Source organism: Tamandua tetradactyla, chromosome 5, assembly GCF_023851605.1.
Source record: "Tamandua tetradactyla isolate mTamTet1 chromosome 5, mTamTet1.pri, whole genome shotgun sequence".
NCBI classification, from domain to species: domain Eukaryota; kingdom Metazoa; phylum Chordata; class Mammalia; order Pilosa; family Myrmecophagidae; genus Tamandua; species Tamandua tetradactyla.
In genome coordinates this window covers 35661250-35673576 of record NC_135331.1, presented here as the reverse complement: position 1 = coordinate 35673576, position 12327 = coordinate 35661250, and the positions used below count along the sequence as shown (strand labels likewise).

Sequence of the window (12327 nt, the reverse complement as noted above, 5' to 3'; positions counted from 1 at the left end):
AGCATCTTTATACAGACTCAAATGGCTGTTATAATAGCCACCTCAGAAAGTTATGGTGACAATGACATCAGAACAGAAGTCCATGCATTACAGGGGTTGATTTCTTTCTCAGCCTCTCTGGGGTCCACTGTCTTTGGAAAAAGGGAGGCGCAGAGTAGAGAGACAGGGAGATAAGTCATGGACATTGCCCTCTGGAAGCTCCTCACTGAGAGACCGCCCTTGACAGCATCCCTTTGAAAGGCAGGAGAATTCATGGAGGTCCAGGGCACGCCCACGTGGTTTCCTCTCTAGTTTCTGAAGCTGATCTAAGATGAACCCTGGTCATAAAACATCAGCCAGTGAGTGATGAGTTCACTCACCTGGACCCCTGTCTTCTGCTCGGAACCTCGGATGCATCATTTTGCAAGGGACACTTCTGAATTCCTGCAGAACGTTTTATCTCTGGGGCTCATGGACTCACGTAATCTCTCTTAGCTGGTTACTCTACACCAAGTCCCTCTTCTTGTGTCAAGAGGCTTGGGGAAGGTCATTCGCCTGCTTACTCATGGTAGTATTTATGCTGAGTACCCATGTTGTGTGTCAGGCATTGTGCTCAACTCTTGGTGGGAAGTGCCCCATTCATGTCTCATGCCAACTCTTTTGTATCAGTTAGGGTTCTCTAAAGGAACAGAACCAACAGGAGGGATCTGTAAATATGAGATTTATAAAAATGTCTCATTCAACCATGGGGACGTAAGAGTCCAAAATCTGTAGGGCAGGCTAGGAGCTGGCAGCTCCAATGAAGGTCCCCAAAAAACTACCAGGAGAGCAATTCTTTCTTCTGAATTCTCCTTAAAAGGCTTCAGGTGATTAGATTAAACATCACTCATTGTAGAAGACACTCCCCTTAGCCCACTGCAGATGCAACCAGCATGCACATGATTTAGGTCCACGAAATGTCCTCACAGCAGCGGATGGGCCAGTGCTTGCCTTACCGGGTAACTGGGCACCATCACCTGGCCAAGTTGACATAACCTGACCATCAGATCTATGAAAAAGATACACCCATTTCCCCTGTTTCACACAGTAGAAAACTGAGGCACAGAAGATAAATAACTTGCCCAAGGTTCTGTAGCTACTACGTCTTAGAACTGGATTCAGAAGCAAGCCTGGGCGACCCTAAATTCTGTGACTTTGCCCACTGGCATACCTCACCTTCCAGTGAAGCCCCAATGACTCCTGTATTTGCCTTCCTCTGAGCTAGATGTTGGTGACGCTGCATGAGGAGTTCCTAGCCTGGGAAGAAGACAACCATGTATCGCTATGCATACTCCTAATAAGCATTTACGCCATGCTAATTAAGAATGACCACACCTCAGCATTCATTCATTCAACAACTCTTGTATTTATTGAGCTTCTGTTATGGAGGAGGCAGGTGGTGAAAGGTGGGGATTGAGAGAGTAATAAGACACAGTGTCCTTGCCTTTGAGGATGTCAGAGGCTAGAAGGGGAGAAAGGCTTTCAAACACCTGCATCCGTGGGGCTGTGATGAATGAGGAAGGATCACAATCCATTTGTTCATGGATCCTGTGTGACTCAGTCCTGCTATGTCCTAGTACAATTCTAGGTTCCGAACTTAAAATAATTCCATGTGGGTACAGAGTAATTCTGAACCCTTCTGTATTTGCTGTGATATCAAGTATATGCTTAAATAAGTTGCTTACTCAATGATGATGATTATATAATATCATATGATATTATACATATCGAATATGCTGCTATAATTATTGCATTCCTACTGGGCACCAACCACTATTCTGTGAGTTTTACAGGGTGAAATCATTGACCTCTCTTACAACCCTATGGTGTTGGTCCAGAGTTTAGGAAGTCGAGCCCTACAAAAGTTAAGTAACTTGCCCAAGCTCACACTTTTGGATGAAGAGAAGGCTGAGGCTTTCTTAAAAAAAGAAAAAAAAAGAAAAAAAAAAAAAAAGGCCCAACTTTGTTTTTAACTCCAATTGAAATACAAGTATGCAAATTGGCCTTAGTAGAACATTTTTTATTTATGCCATAAATTAGGCAAATGTTTCTTTCCCAAGTCCTGATTCCACATATTTTGCATTAATTTCCAAGGTAGTTGGCCCCAAATTAGCTTTACAACTTGGCAAACCTGCTTTAACGGTGGGGGGGCGGGGAGGGGAGTGCTTGGAAGGTGGAGGTTTATCAGAAGTCTTAAGGAAATGAGGAGCTCTGCCCTCTCCTTTATAAATCACTTTACAGTTTAGGAGTGTCCTTCCGTATCCAGAGTTGTCAGACACAGCTGCATAGACTGTGGACTGCTTAACTCCAGGAGGCACCATTCACATATGTTATGGGATGAAATGGCTCCCCCTGGAGTTGTGCAGGGAGGTAGCTATGTGCATTGCATTCTCACAACCTACCATGTGGAGGGGGTCAGGGGAAGCTTTATAGCCACATTTTACAGATGGGAAACTGAGGCTTGGAGCTCCCAGCATCACTAACATAAAATTGGCAGGGTTGGGATCCCTTTCCTGGTTCTACCTAATCCAGTAGGGTCCACTACTCCCAGAAAGGTCACTCTGAGTACATTCTTCTAAACACACCTTCTCATCAATTCCATAATATTAAAACTTTATATAATATAACATAAACATTATATAATAGCTGTTTTACTAAAACCATGTGTGGAATCACAAGTTTGAAAAGGACATCCTGTTTTCTCACTGACCTCCCTTATTGCTTCTGAATGTATTGTTGTCATTCCAGGTGAACATTTCATAAGAGAGGGAGGGCTTCTGGGACTCTAAATTGTACCTTTTCTCCACTTTCCACCCAAGCCTAACCTTCAAAGAGGGTGGATCTCCTTTAAATGCCCCAGACAGCAGCCTGTGAGGAGCCTCTTCTCCATGTCCCCTGCCACCCCCAATTCCGACCCTAAGATCTCTTTTTCCTAAATCCAGTTGACCCAAAAGATGTGGAGACTTTGTATAAAATGCCTTTGTGTCTTATGTCCCAAAACGATAATTCAGAGTTGAAGAATGCTTCTCATTCATTCATTAGTTCACTCACTCATTCACTCAACAAAGCAGCTGAGGATAGAGAGAAGATTCAATCCTTAACTTTAAGCCCCTCACTGTCTAGTAGTGGAGGAAGACAAGTCAGTAGACGGCAACGATACCTTGTATTCTTCCCAACTCCCTTGGATGTGTTTGTCAGTGGGGCACAGCTGAGTGGACATGGATGCACTGCAGAAGAGTTCCAGAGGCACATCTTAGCAATTGGAAGGGTCAAGAAAGCAACTCTAGAGGGCAACAGAGCAAGGATGTGAGAGCTCATTAGTGACGACTGCTCTACCCAAGGGGCAGGTATGGGGTGGCATGGTTTTCATATCAGCCATGGATGATAAGAGTGGATAACTTATTGCCTGGTGCAAATAGCTAAGCAGGACAAGCCAGATACCTCTTAGGAATTTGACCCGGGAAATATGAAGAGGTTGAATGTTCGGGGATATAACTAGAGCAGCACTGTACAAAAGAACTCATTGCAGTGATAGGAAAGTTCTCTAACCATGTTGTCCAATATGGTAGCCGCTGGCCACACGTGGCTATGGAGTGCTTGAAATGTGGCTCGTATGACTGAGGAACTCAAATTTTAATTTAAATCGAATTGCAGTTTAAATAGCTTCATGTGGCTAGTGGCCACCATAGTAGACAGCATTGAATTAGACTTTGAACTGGAGAAGTCATAATGGCCTATGTGTAAGAGGAGGTGAGTGGATGGAGAATCCATGGTGAGTGAGCAGAAAGAACCAGGCAATAGAGAGGGACCCAGAACCAACAGGTGCAGAGAGAGAAGCAGATGCCTTGAGAGAGGGAAATGGAGAGACTAACCACCTCTGGCCCAAGATCATCCTTATATTTATAATATACAAATCTTTAATATAATATCCAAAAATGTTTGGGTATCCTAATAGCAAGCCTTCTTACTCTTGAGCTTGCCTGAGTGGGTAATCAAATCAGAGTATAATGTTTCTTTTCTTGGAAGCCAGCACTGATGTGAAAATTTAAGAATTAGAGTAGCAAAAACACAGCAAAACAACAAAAAATCATGATCATCCCTGTCACCGTCATCATCATCACCACCACCACCACCACCCTTCCATCACCTCAGATTAAATGACTTGTCCAAATTCACACAATTAGGTTAGAATCCATACCTTTCTGACTTCAAATGTCTGAACCCTTGACAAGGCTATCCTGCTTTGCCCAGCTAGGACCCATGTCCTGGGCCATTGCTTCATTTCAGCATTCTAAAACTAATGATGCTAATCTTGGCCATATGTCCAGCCACAATTAGGAATGGGTAAGACCAGGCTGTGACCAAGAAGTTCGTACTCATCCCTTCTTCCCTCTAAGACTGGATCCGAGCTCAGATACCATGCACTCAACTGCATCCATCTACCTTGTTCTCACCTCCAGCCCCCTGGATCATCCTCGGTGTCCAGCTACTCATCCAAGGCTGGCCCTGACCCCATCACCTATGCCTCAACTCAACCCTCTGCTGGCTCTCCATACTCCAGACCCTAGCAGGGGTTCTCAATCAGCTGCTATCTACAACCCATGGTGAGAGCAAGGAAGCACAGCAGGGGTATCTGGACTGGAACCCGGGCCTCCCTGAGAATTCTTGGTTTACTCTTGCCTGTTTGACTCATGCCATCTGCCTGGATGGCACCATTCCCAGGGGCAAGCTGGTCCGCCGGCGCCTCAAAGATTCAAGTGCCAAGTGAGCAAGGGAGGGAGCTATGGCTTGATTCAGCTTCTCCTAAAGCTTCTTTTATGAAGTCACTCTGCCATAGCCACATAATGTAAATACTTGATTTGGGTAATGGATGCTACTGGTTTGATGGAGACAGACGTCTTTAAGGTTTGCATTGCCCACTGCCTCATGTCTCAGACAATAGACCTGGGGAGAGCAGGGATTCCATTTCTCTCGGGGAATCCACATTTAAATGGTAGTCAGAAGACGGGGGGCAAAGGGTTTGAGTGTTGGATATGCCACTCTTTTGCAAAACTGGGACCTTAAGTCAGTTCCTTCCTATCTCTGGGTCTCCTTCCTCGATAAAATGAAAATACAATGGAGAGGATTAAAGGAGGTGGGGAGCCTGAAGAACTGCTACAATCTATAGGCACCAGAAAAGATACTTTGATAACTTCATTTTGCCGAGCAGTCTATGGTGGGGATTCCCACCACCATCCCTGAAAAATGGGTTCATCATAGACCATCACCCCTGAACAAAGCCTCCTGCCAGCTCAGGGTGACAAAATGGCTTGTCCAAGGCCACACATCTTACAGGGGACAACCCTACAGCCTGGTTTTTATTCTCTTTGCAATATTTCCTCAGTTTTCAGCTGGGCATTTTCTGTTTTTGCAGCTGCCAGGGACCCAAGATAGGCAGATCCTGTAAGAACCAATGTTCTGTCTGGAAAGCTTCCACTATGAAATGAGGTAAGCCATAAGGTGAACCACAAATATTCCCTTTGGAAAGAAAGCTGGCTTCAGTGGGGTCCAAGGGAATGACCTGCCTTTTTGTTCTGTGTTTTCACAAAGGTTTTTTTTCCCTCTTTACAAAGTATATTTTTCTCCTCATTCATGTTCTTATTTTTTCCTTCTCCTCCTTCTTTTGGCAGGTTTCCTTAGTGATTTCTCATCTATAGTCTCATCAGTTTTCCTCACAGCAACCCCATGAAGTAGGGTGCCATTATTCCCATTTTTCAGATAAGGAACTGAGGCTTGGAGAAGTTGCCTCAAATCCCACAGATATAGGAAAAAAGAGTCAGGAATTAAAAATTCAGGTCTCGGGACTCCAATTCTTCCACCTCACAACTAAGATAAAGATGAAAGGAAATTCAACATAGCTTTCAAGATGGGTTGAACACTTATCCAGGGTTTGATATGGGCTAAGAGGGATACAGATTAAGTAGGATTCTCTCATGGCTTTCGAGGAGTTCACTGTCTAGTGGGATGGAAGAATGTAAACTGGTAACTCATGCATTATCAGTGCTGTAATAGAGGGACAAAATGCTGTGGAGAGCCCAGAGGGTCATTCACAGCTGGCATAGAGAAGAGGGAAGCAAGGGAAGGTTTCACAGCAAAAAGAGACTTGGGGACTGATGTTTTGAAGAATGAGTAAGAGTTCACCAGGTGAATAATAGTTGCAATAATAAGAAAATTTTTATTGAGTACTTACTATGAACTTGGTATAGTGACTATTCTTAACCACTTTGAAAGGTAGGTATCATCTTCCCATTTTACATATCAGGTCAAAACAGGCTCAGAGAGCTAAAGCAGATAGGCTAAGATATTGCTGCTAAAACCAGCCTGTTAAGGATCTAATCTAGTCCTCTGAACCTCTCCTAGAATAATCTCCTAGAATGGCAGTCCAGGCAAAAGGAATAGTGCAAGTAATATGAACAAATGCCTCACCCAGAAGCTATCAGGGTAGGCATGGAAGAAACTCAGATGAAGCATTTTTTCCCCTTGGTGAGCTGACTCAGACACCTGACATTTGCCACTGGGCAAGAAAACATCCCCCTTCCCAGAGTCCAGCCAAGCCATCTTGATTTCCAGGCTTGCATCAGCTCTCCATTTTGCAATATGCTACGTGATACATGCACACTGTCATGCCACAGCAACTAGAACAAGCCTGGTCTTTAGAATCAAACAGTCCTGGGTTTGAAACCTGATTTCACAACTAATTACCTGTGAGACCTCGAGCAAGTGCCTGTAGCTTTCTGAGACTCAGTTTCCTCATCCATAAAATCTGGTTAATGATAGGGTTGGGTGAGGATCAAATGAACACATGTACAATCCCCTGCACAGAGTAGGCCCACAATACATAGAAATTAGCTGTATTATAATTGTTTGCATTCTCTCATAACAAGCCTGGGAAGAAACACATGGGGGTAATTGGTGTCTTCAGCCTTCTGCTCCATCCCCCCCCATGCCAAGGATTGCTTTTCTGACATGTACAAAGCATCTTAAATTCTTTGTCTCATCCAAACCCTGTAAGAACAGCTTTGTGTATAGGGTAATAGTTATTGTGATCCATTTCACAGATGGAAAAATTGGGACTTGGATTCAAACCTTACCTCTGCCACTTACTAGCTGACCACTGTGGGCACATAACTCAGCCTCTCTAGGCCTTGGTTTCCTAGAGATTGACTAAAATAATGTATGTATGTGCCTGGTACAAATTGAGTGCTCATTAGCTGTAATGATTATGCACTAATTACCTACAAGGAAAATTGTGACCTGCCTCACTTTATGACACACTTCAATTTGAACAGCTTTACTTAAGTGCTATGTGCCAAGAGCTGTGTAAAGCATGCATCTGGAAATTATTTATCAACCAATCAATATACCAGCAGCAACTGTACAAGGAGGAGGAAGAATGCAGGATATGAGGCAGCAGTTGGCATGGTATTAAGAGGTTCTGGCTCAGGCCTGGGTTTGAAGTCAGACTGCAACCCTTTCTTGGCTTTGATGCCCAGCACATTGCTTAGCCCTCTGTGCCTCAATTTTCCCAATCCATTAAATAGGGATGATGACTGCCTCTATCTCATGGGGTTGTTGTGAGGAGTCTCTCTGAACAAATCTAAATAAAGCACTCATTACGAGGCTTGGAACAAAATTGACATTCAGTAAGTGCTGTTTTCATTGTTAAGTCACAGTCCCTGTCATGCATTAGTAAATCATGTCTCTTGGGTTTGCTTACATTCTCCCAGTTCACCATCCTTAAATAAGCCCGTTCCCAGCCTACCCCCTACCTACACAGCCACCCTGGGCTGCTTCTAAGGAACAACAGTAACCAGAAGATCATGCAAATATGCAAATCCAGTAAGTACTGTTTACCCAGGCTATGCCTTGCTGTCTGTATTCAGCAGCCGGACCTTGCTGCCTTTGGAGAAGATTCCTTTGGCGCATCACAACCTCTAGTGGACAACAGTGAACAGCGCAGCTTACAGTCCTTTGTTCCAGGTCTATCTACTATGCCCATGAAATCAGGGGAAAAGCAAGAACAGTAGGTCCAATTATTTTGTGTGTGTGTGTGTATAACTGTGCACCTGCCACTCTCTTCTCTGATTCCCTATCTCTGATTTCACACACATATGATGCACTCAGAGGGTAGAGCCTTTTTTAGGATCTTCACTGTCTCACTGTCTCACTGTAGAAACTTCTCTGCTGGCTGCTATGATACCTATCACATCTCTTCAGGGTCAGCTCAGATGCCACCACCTCTGGGAAGCCTTCACGGTCTACCCTGGAGAGAATTAAACATGCCTTCCCATGGGCTCTTAACAGCACTCTGATATCCTCTGCTGAAGCTCCTATCACAAGCATGGGTTTGCCTGCATATCTCTCTTACTCTGCTGCCATAATTGTACCAGGAGCCTCATGGCATCACTCTGTATCTCTAGCACCTAACATGGGACCTGCTACATGCATACGAAGTGTTCAGTAAGTGTTAAATGAATGAATGAATGAAATGAATGAATGAAGAAGACTTCTTTTGTCTTCTTTCCAACTGCCTTCCTACATCTCCAGTAGGATGAACTCTGCTTTTCTGATGGTAATATCAAAAAAGCAGATGAAATGGAGTCTGCAACGGGCAAGGTAAAACCTCACATGCTGAAGGCAGCATTTAGGCAACTGGGCTACTCGCTACCCCCGCCTCCACCTCTTCCACTCTGGCCTGACGTATCCAGATATTTATGTCAACATCTGCTTTAAGCCAACTTCAGAGATTTACTTTCTTCATTTCTGCTGAGACAAAAGGGATAGTTTGCTCTTCGGAAAGCACCTACTATGTGCTCACGTGCATTATGCTTTCTATGCATTATTTCACTCAATCGTTGCAATTATCCTTCCAGGCTGCTACCATCAACCCTCCCTCTATTCCACGAGTGGTGAAATGGTGGCTCAGAAAAGATAGTCTTCTTGAAAATCACACATCAGCAGTTGAGCTGGGCCCTGGACTTGGGTTGCCCTGATTCCAAAGCCATAACACTCCTTTCCCTGTACCTTATAAATCTAATTCCAGTGCCTGGCTCAATCAGACTGCCCAAAAGAGCTTCCTGTGGCCTCTCCGGGGTTTTGTAATTTGGCTCTATGAAGGAACTCACAAACTGGCTTAAAAAGGGTAGTTGGGCTTTGTATTCAAACAGCACCTTTCCTGGAGCATTCTCCTGTTCTCTTTTCACAATTTCCTTCCTTCTTTTCACTGCAGGAGTCAAGTGCATTCAATGATTTCTCTCTGAGAAATATGAATCAAGTGTAGCAAACAGAGAGAGCAACGGTAGAAGTGATGTTGAGGCCACTTCCAGGCTGACCAGATATTCCATTCTGCTGACCTTTCACATCTGCACACACCTGGGGCTTCTGCAGGTCAGGATTTACCTCCCTTCTGCCCTGCATCTCCAGCTATAGCCTGGAGCGCCCCTAGTGGAAGCCTGCACGTGCGTGTTGGAGAAACTGTCAGTGGACCAACGTGAGGACCAATAAATCGAGTCCTTTTGAATAACTTATCAAGAAACGGACTTTTGCAATGCAAGGGGAATAAAGGAATGAAACATTCATTATGTTCCTAATGCCCAACCGAGACATGAGAACACAGGAAGAATCCCTTAACCTCAGATAAGGTGGCCCCTGGCAGGGGTGACCAAAACTCCATGGAAAAGAATGCCAATCCATGATGAAAACAGTCTTTAAATGAATCTAACAACAATGCACGTTAGAGACTGGGGGAAGCAGCAAAATTCAAGTCTTATTGAGCAATATTGAATTTGCTTTATTAATTCAAGAGAAAAAGAAAAGAAATTACATTCAGGCTCTGCAGTTCTAGCACGTAGTTGCAATTATTCCCCATGTGCATATCTTAGACAATAAAGAGCCTCTTCAAAAACAAGTTATACTTTATACTTATTCATGCCTTAAAGCAAAATGGCCCAGAGAGTCACGTGACCTGCATGAGAATGTAGCAACAAGTCCCTTTCAAGTGTTTACCAATCCCCTCACTCCACCCCCACAGCAAACAGAAGGACTAGTTTGCAACACTGAATAGGCAGAAGGGTTCTCCAATTGCTTTTAGTAGAAGTTGGGCTCCCTGTTAAAAATAGAATTTACTGGGGAAGGTCAATGGTTTCTGAATGTACCATCAGAACTGGCAATGCTTATTGGCCACCCTTGCTTGCTCCACAATGATTCAGTCTGGGAGGCAGAAGCACATCGTTATTGATGAGCCATCTCAAAGAATACATCAGTTGACTTTAATTTGGCAGTGACCTGAAGTTAATTAAAAATATTTGCTGGCTAGCCATAGTCCTGAGCAGTTGGGAGGATAATACGAAATGTCTTAAAAATTAGTACACATGCACACACACACATGAACACACATTCATGGTGTGTTTGAAGCCAGCAAAGGAAGCTGGGACATGATACCCTTGTCTTAAATGGCAATTCAATATGTGCCACTAAGGCATTTTCCCCGGGGAGGGGTGGGGGGGCAGTGGACTGGAGAGTGTGGTCGCAGAAGTGGAATCATTTTAGAAAAGCCAGTAAGCCAATGGGGTAGCTTTGGGTCCTTTTTTCCCTGAGTGTTAGTCATGACAGATTCCAAAGGAGGTGGGGGTGGAAGGTCTGGACTCTGTTCAGGGCCACTGAGCCATTGTGGGAAAGAGGCAGCTAATTAAGAAAAGGGCACGCTATGGTGGAAATGATTTATTTAAACCAAACCTCTTCCTCCTTCTTCCCCAGAGAAAATGTCCAGACCTGGTGTAAACTGTGAATATTATTGCCTCATAAAAGAGGGGTTCTTTAGTGATAGACTTTGTTAAACAAAAGGATGAATTATTTCCTTCGCTCTGCACTCGGGACTTCACATTTAAAGGAAAGGAGGGGAGCCTCGATAAAATGCCTGATTTATGCGGAGGAGGGCACTCAAGGCCCTTGGGAAGAGTTGAAGGGAAAGGGACCCAAGGCTAAAGACCAAGGAGCTGAGAGCTGTCCGTGGCTCCTGGTGCTGAAAGCAGGTGTGTGCACGAACTCCCCGCGGAGAAGGGGCACCGCCGGCCCCTACCCTGCATTAAGACTGTCCCAATGAGAGCAGCGGGACTCCAGACGCGGGCGCCCTCCGGCTGTCTTCAGCCTGGACAGACCCTGCAACTGTCAGCTTTTCTCCACGTGAGGAGCGCGTTTCTGGGAAACCGCTTTCCGCCTTACGCGAAGGCGGAGTAGGGTGCTCCAACAACATCCCACCGGACCGCTGGGGCTCCTAATGGCCTGGCCAATCCCCGAAGCTCTGGGGGTTAGCTTTGGGTGAGTTCGGCATTACGCCGCTCTCTCCCCCGTCACACAGCACAACTTTTCCTGGGGGACCTCCGCGGGGTGGAGAGGTTCGGAGAGGAGAAGCAGCCATTCTCCGCTAAACTTGGACCACCCCTAACACCCAGCCAGCACGTGGTGGGTGAAACCGCAATTCCCCGTCCCCACCCCCCACACCCAATACCGAACTGTGCTCCAAGATGCTAGGCTATCAGGGAAAGAGGGGGGGGGGGGGTCCCTTCAGGTTCCTGACTGCCACCTGACATCTTCCCCTCCCCCGCCAGGTTCTCAGAACCTGGTGGAACCTGGGTTCTCTTGTCCCCTCCACCAGCCTCAGGGCGAAAGCCACACCCAAGTCCTGCGTCCTGGTGCTTGGGATCAACCCAGTGTCCTGGCCTCTCAGGACAGCCTGAGCGGAGGAGGCGAGGGGTTCTAGGGTGGAAGGGAGGGAGTAGGACGATGCCCCCCGGACAAGCTGTTTGGGTCCAGTCTTCAGTCGTAGGGCGGGTCAGCTCCCCCCTTCCTGCCCTCTCCCTGAAAGGGAGAGAATTATCTGGCACCCAGCCCTGGGGGCGGTTGCACGGAACTCCGAGAAGCTGGGGTTGGTGGAGACCCTCCCCCCCCCTCCCCCAGGCGAGCCTTTGAGGCTGCAATAGGGAGTCAGCCCCACAGCGCAGGAGGGCTGAAGGGGAGCCCGCAGCCGAACCAGGGAAGCGCCGACTCCACCAGACACATCTCCGCCTCCACGCTCCTGGCAGCGCGGGCCGAGGGGACACGGTTCCGAGCCCCCGAATGGAGGCAGTCGCCCCGGCTCTCAGTCCCGGAGTTGGGGGGGGTGGGTGCGCGAGCCGCCCGGGTCAGCCGCGACCCCCAGCCGCGACCCCCAGCCGCCCCGTGCGCGCTGCAACTTTGCCCCCTCCCCCAGCCCGCCCCCCCGGGGCCGCTTAC

General features: G+C 46.4%; 2 long non-coding RNA genes across 2 annotated transcripts; one reads left to right on the top strand and one right to left on the bottom strand.

The window, feature by feature from the left end:
* Positions 1-1189: 1189 nt before the first annotated feature.
* LOC143682356 (uncharacterized) lies at positions 1190-4785 on the bottom strand. The gene is made up of 3 exons (XR_013175089.1): positions 4699-4785; positions 3179-3301; positions 1190-1275 (listed from the first exon to the last, which is right to left on the bottom strand). It is a non-coding gene; the product is annotated as an uncharacterized LOC143682356 (long non-coding RNA).
* Positions 4786-4879: 94 nt separating this feature from the next.
* Positions 4880-9558, top strand: LOC143682355 (uncharacterized). Its single transcript, XR_013175088.1, has 4 exons — positions 4880-4923; positions 5432-5505; positions 7941-8080; positions 9287-9558. It is a non-coding gene; the product is annotated as an uncharacterized LOC143682355 (long non-coding RNA).
* Positions 9559-12327: the final 2769 nt, after the last annotated feature.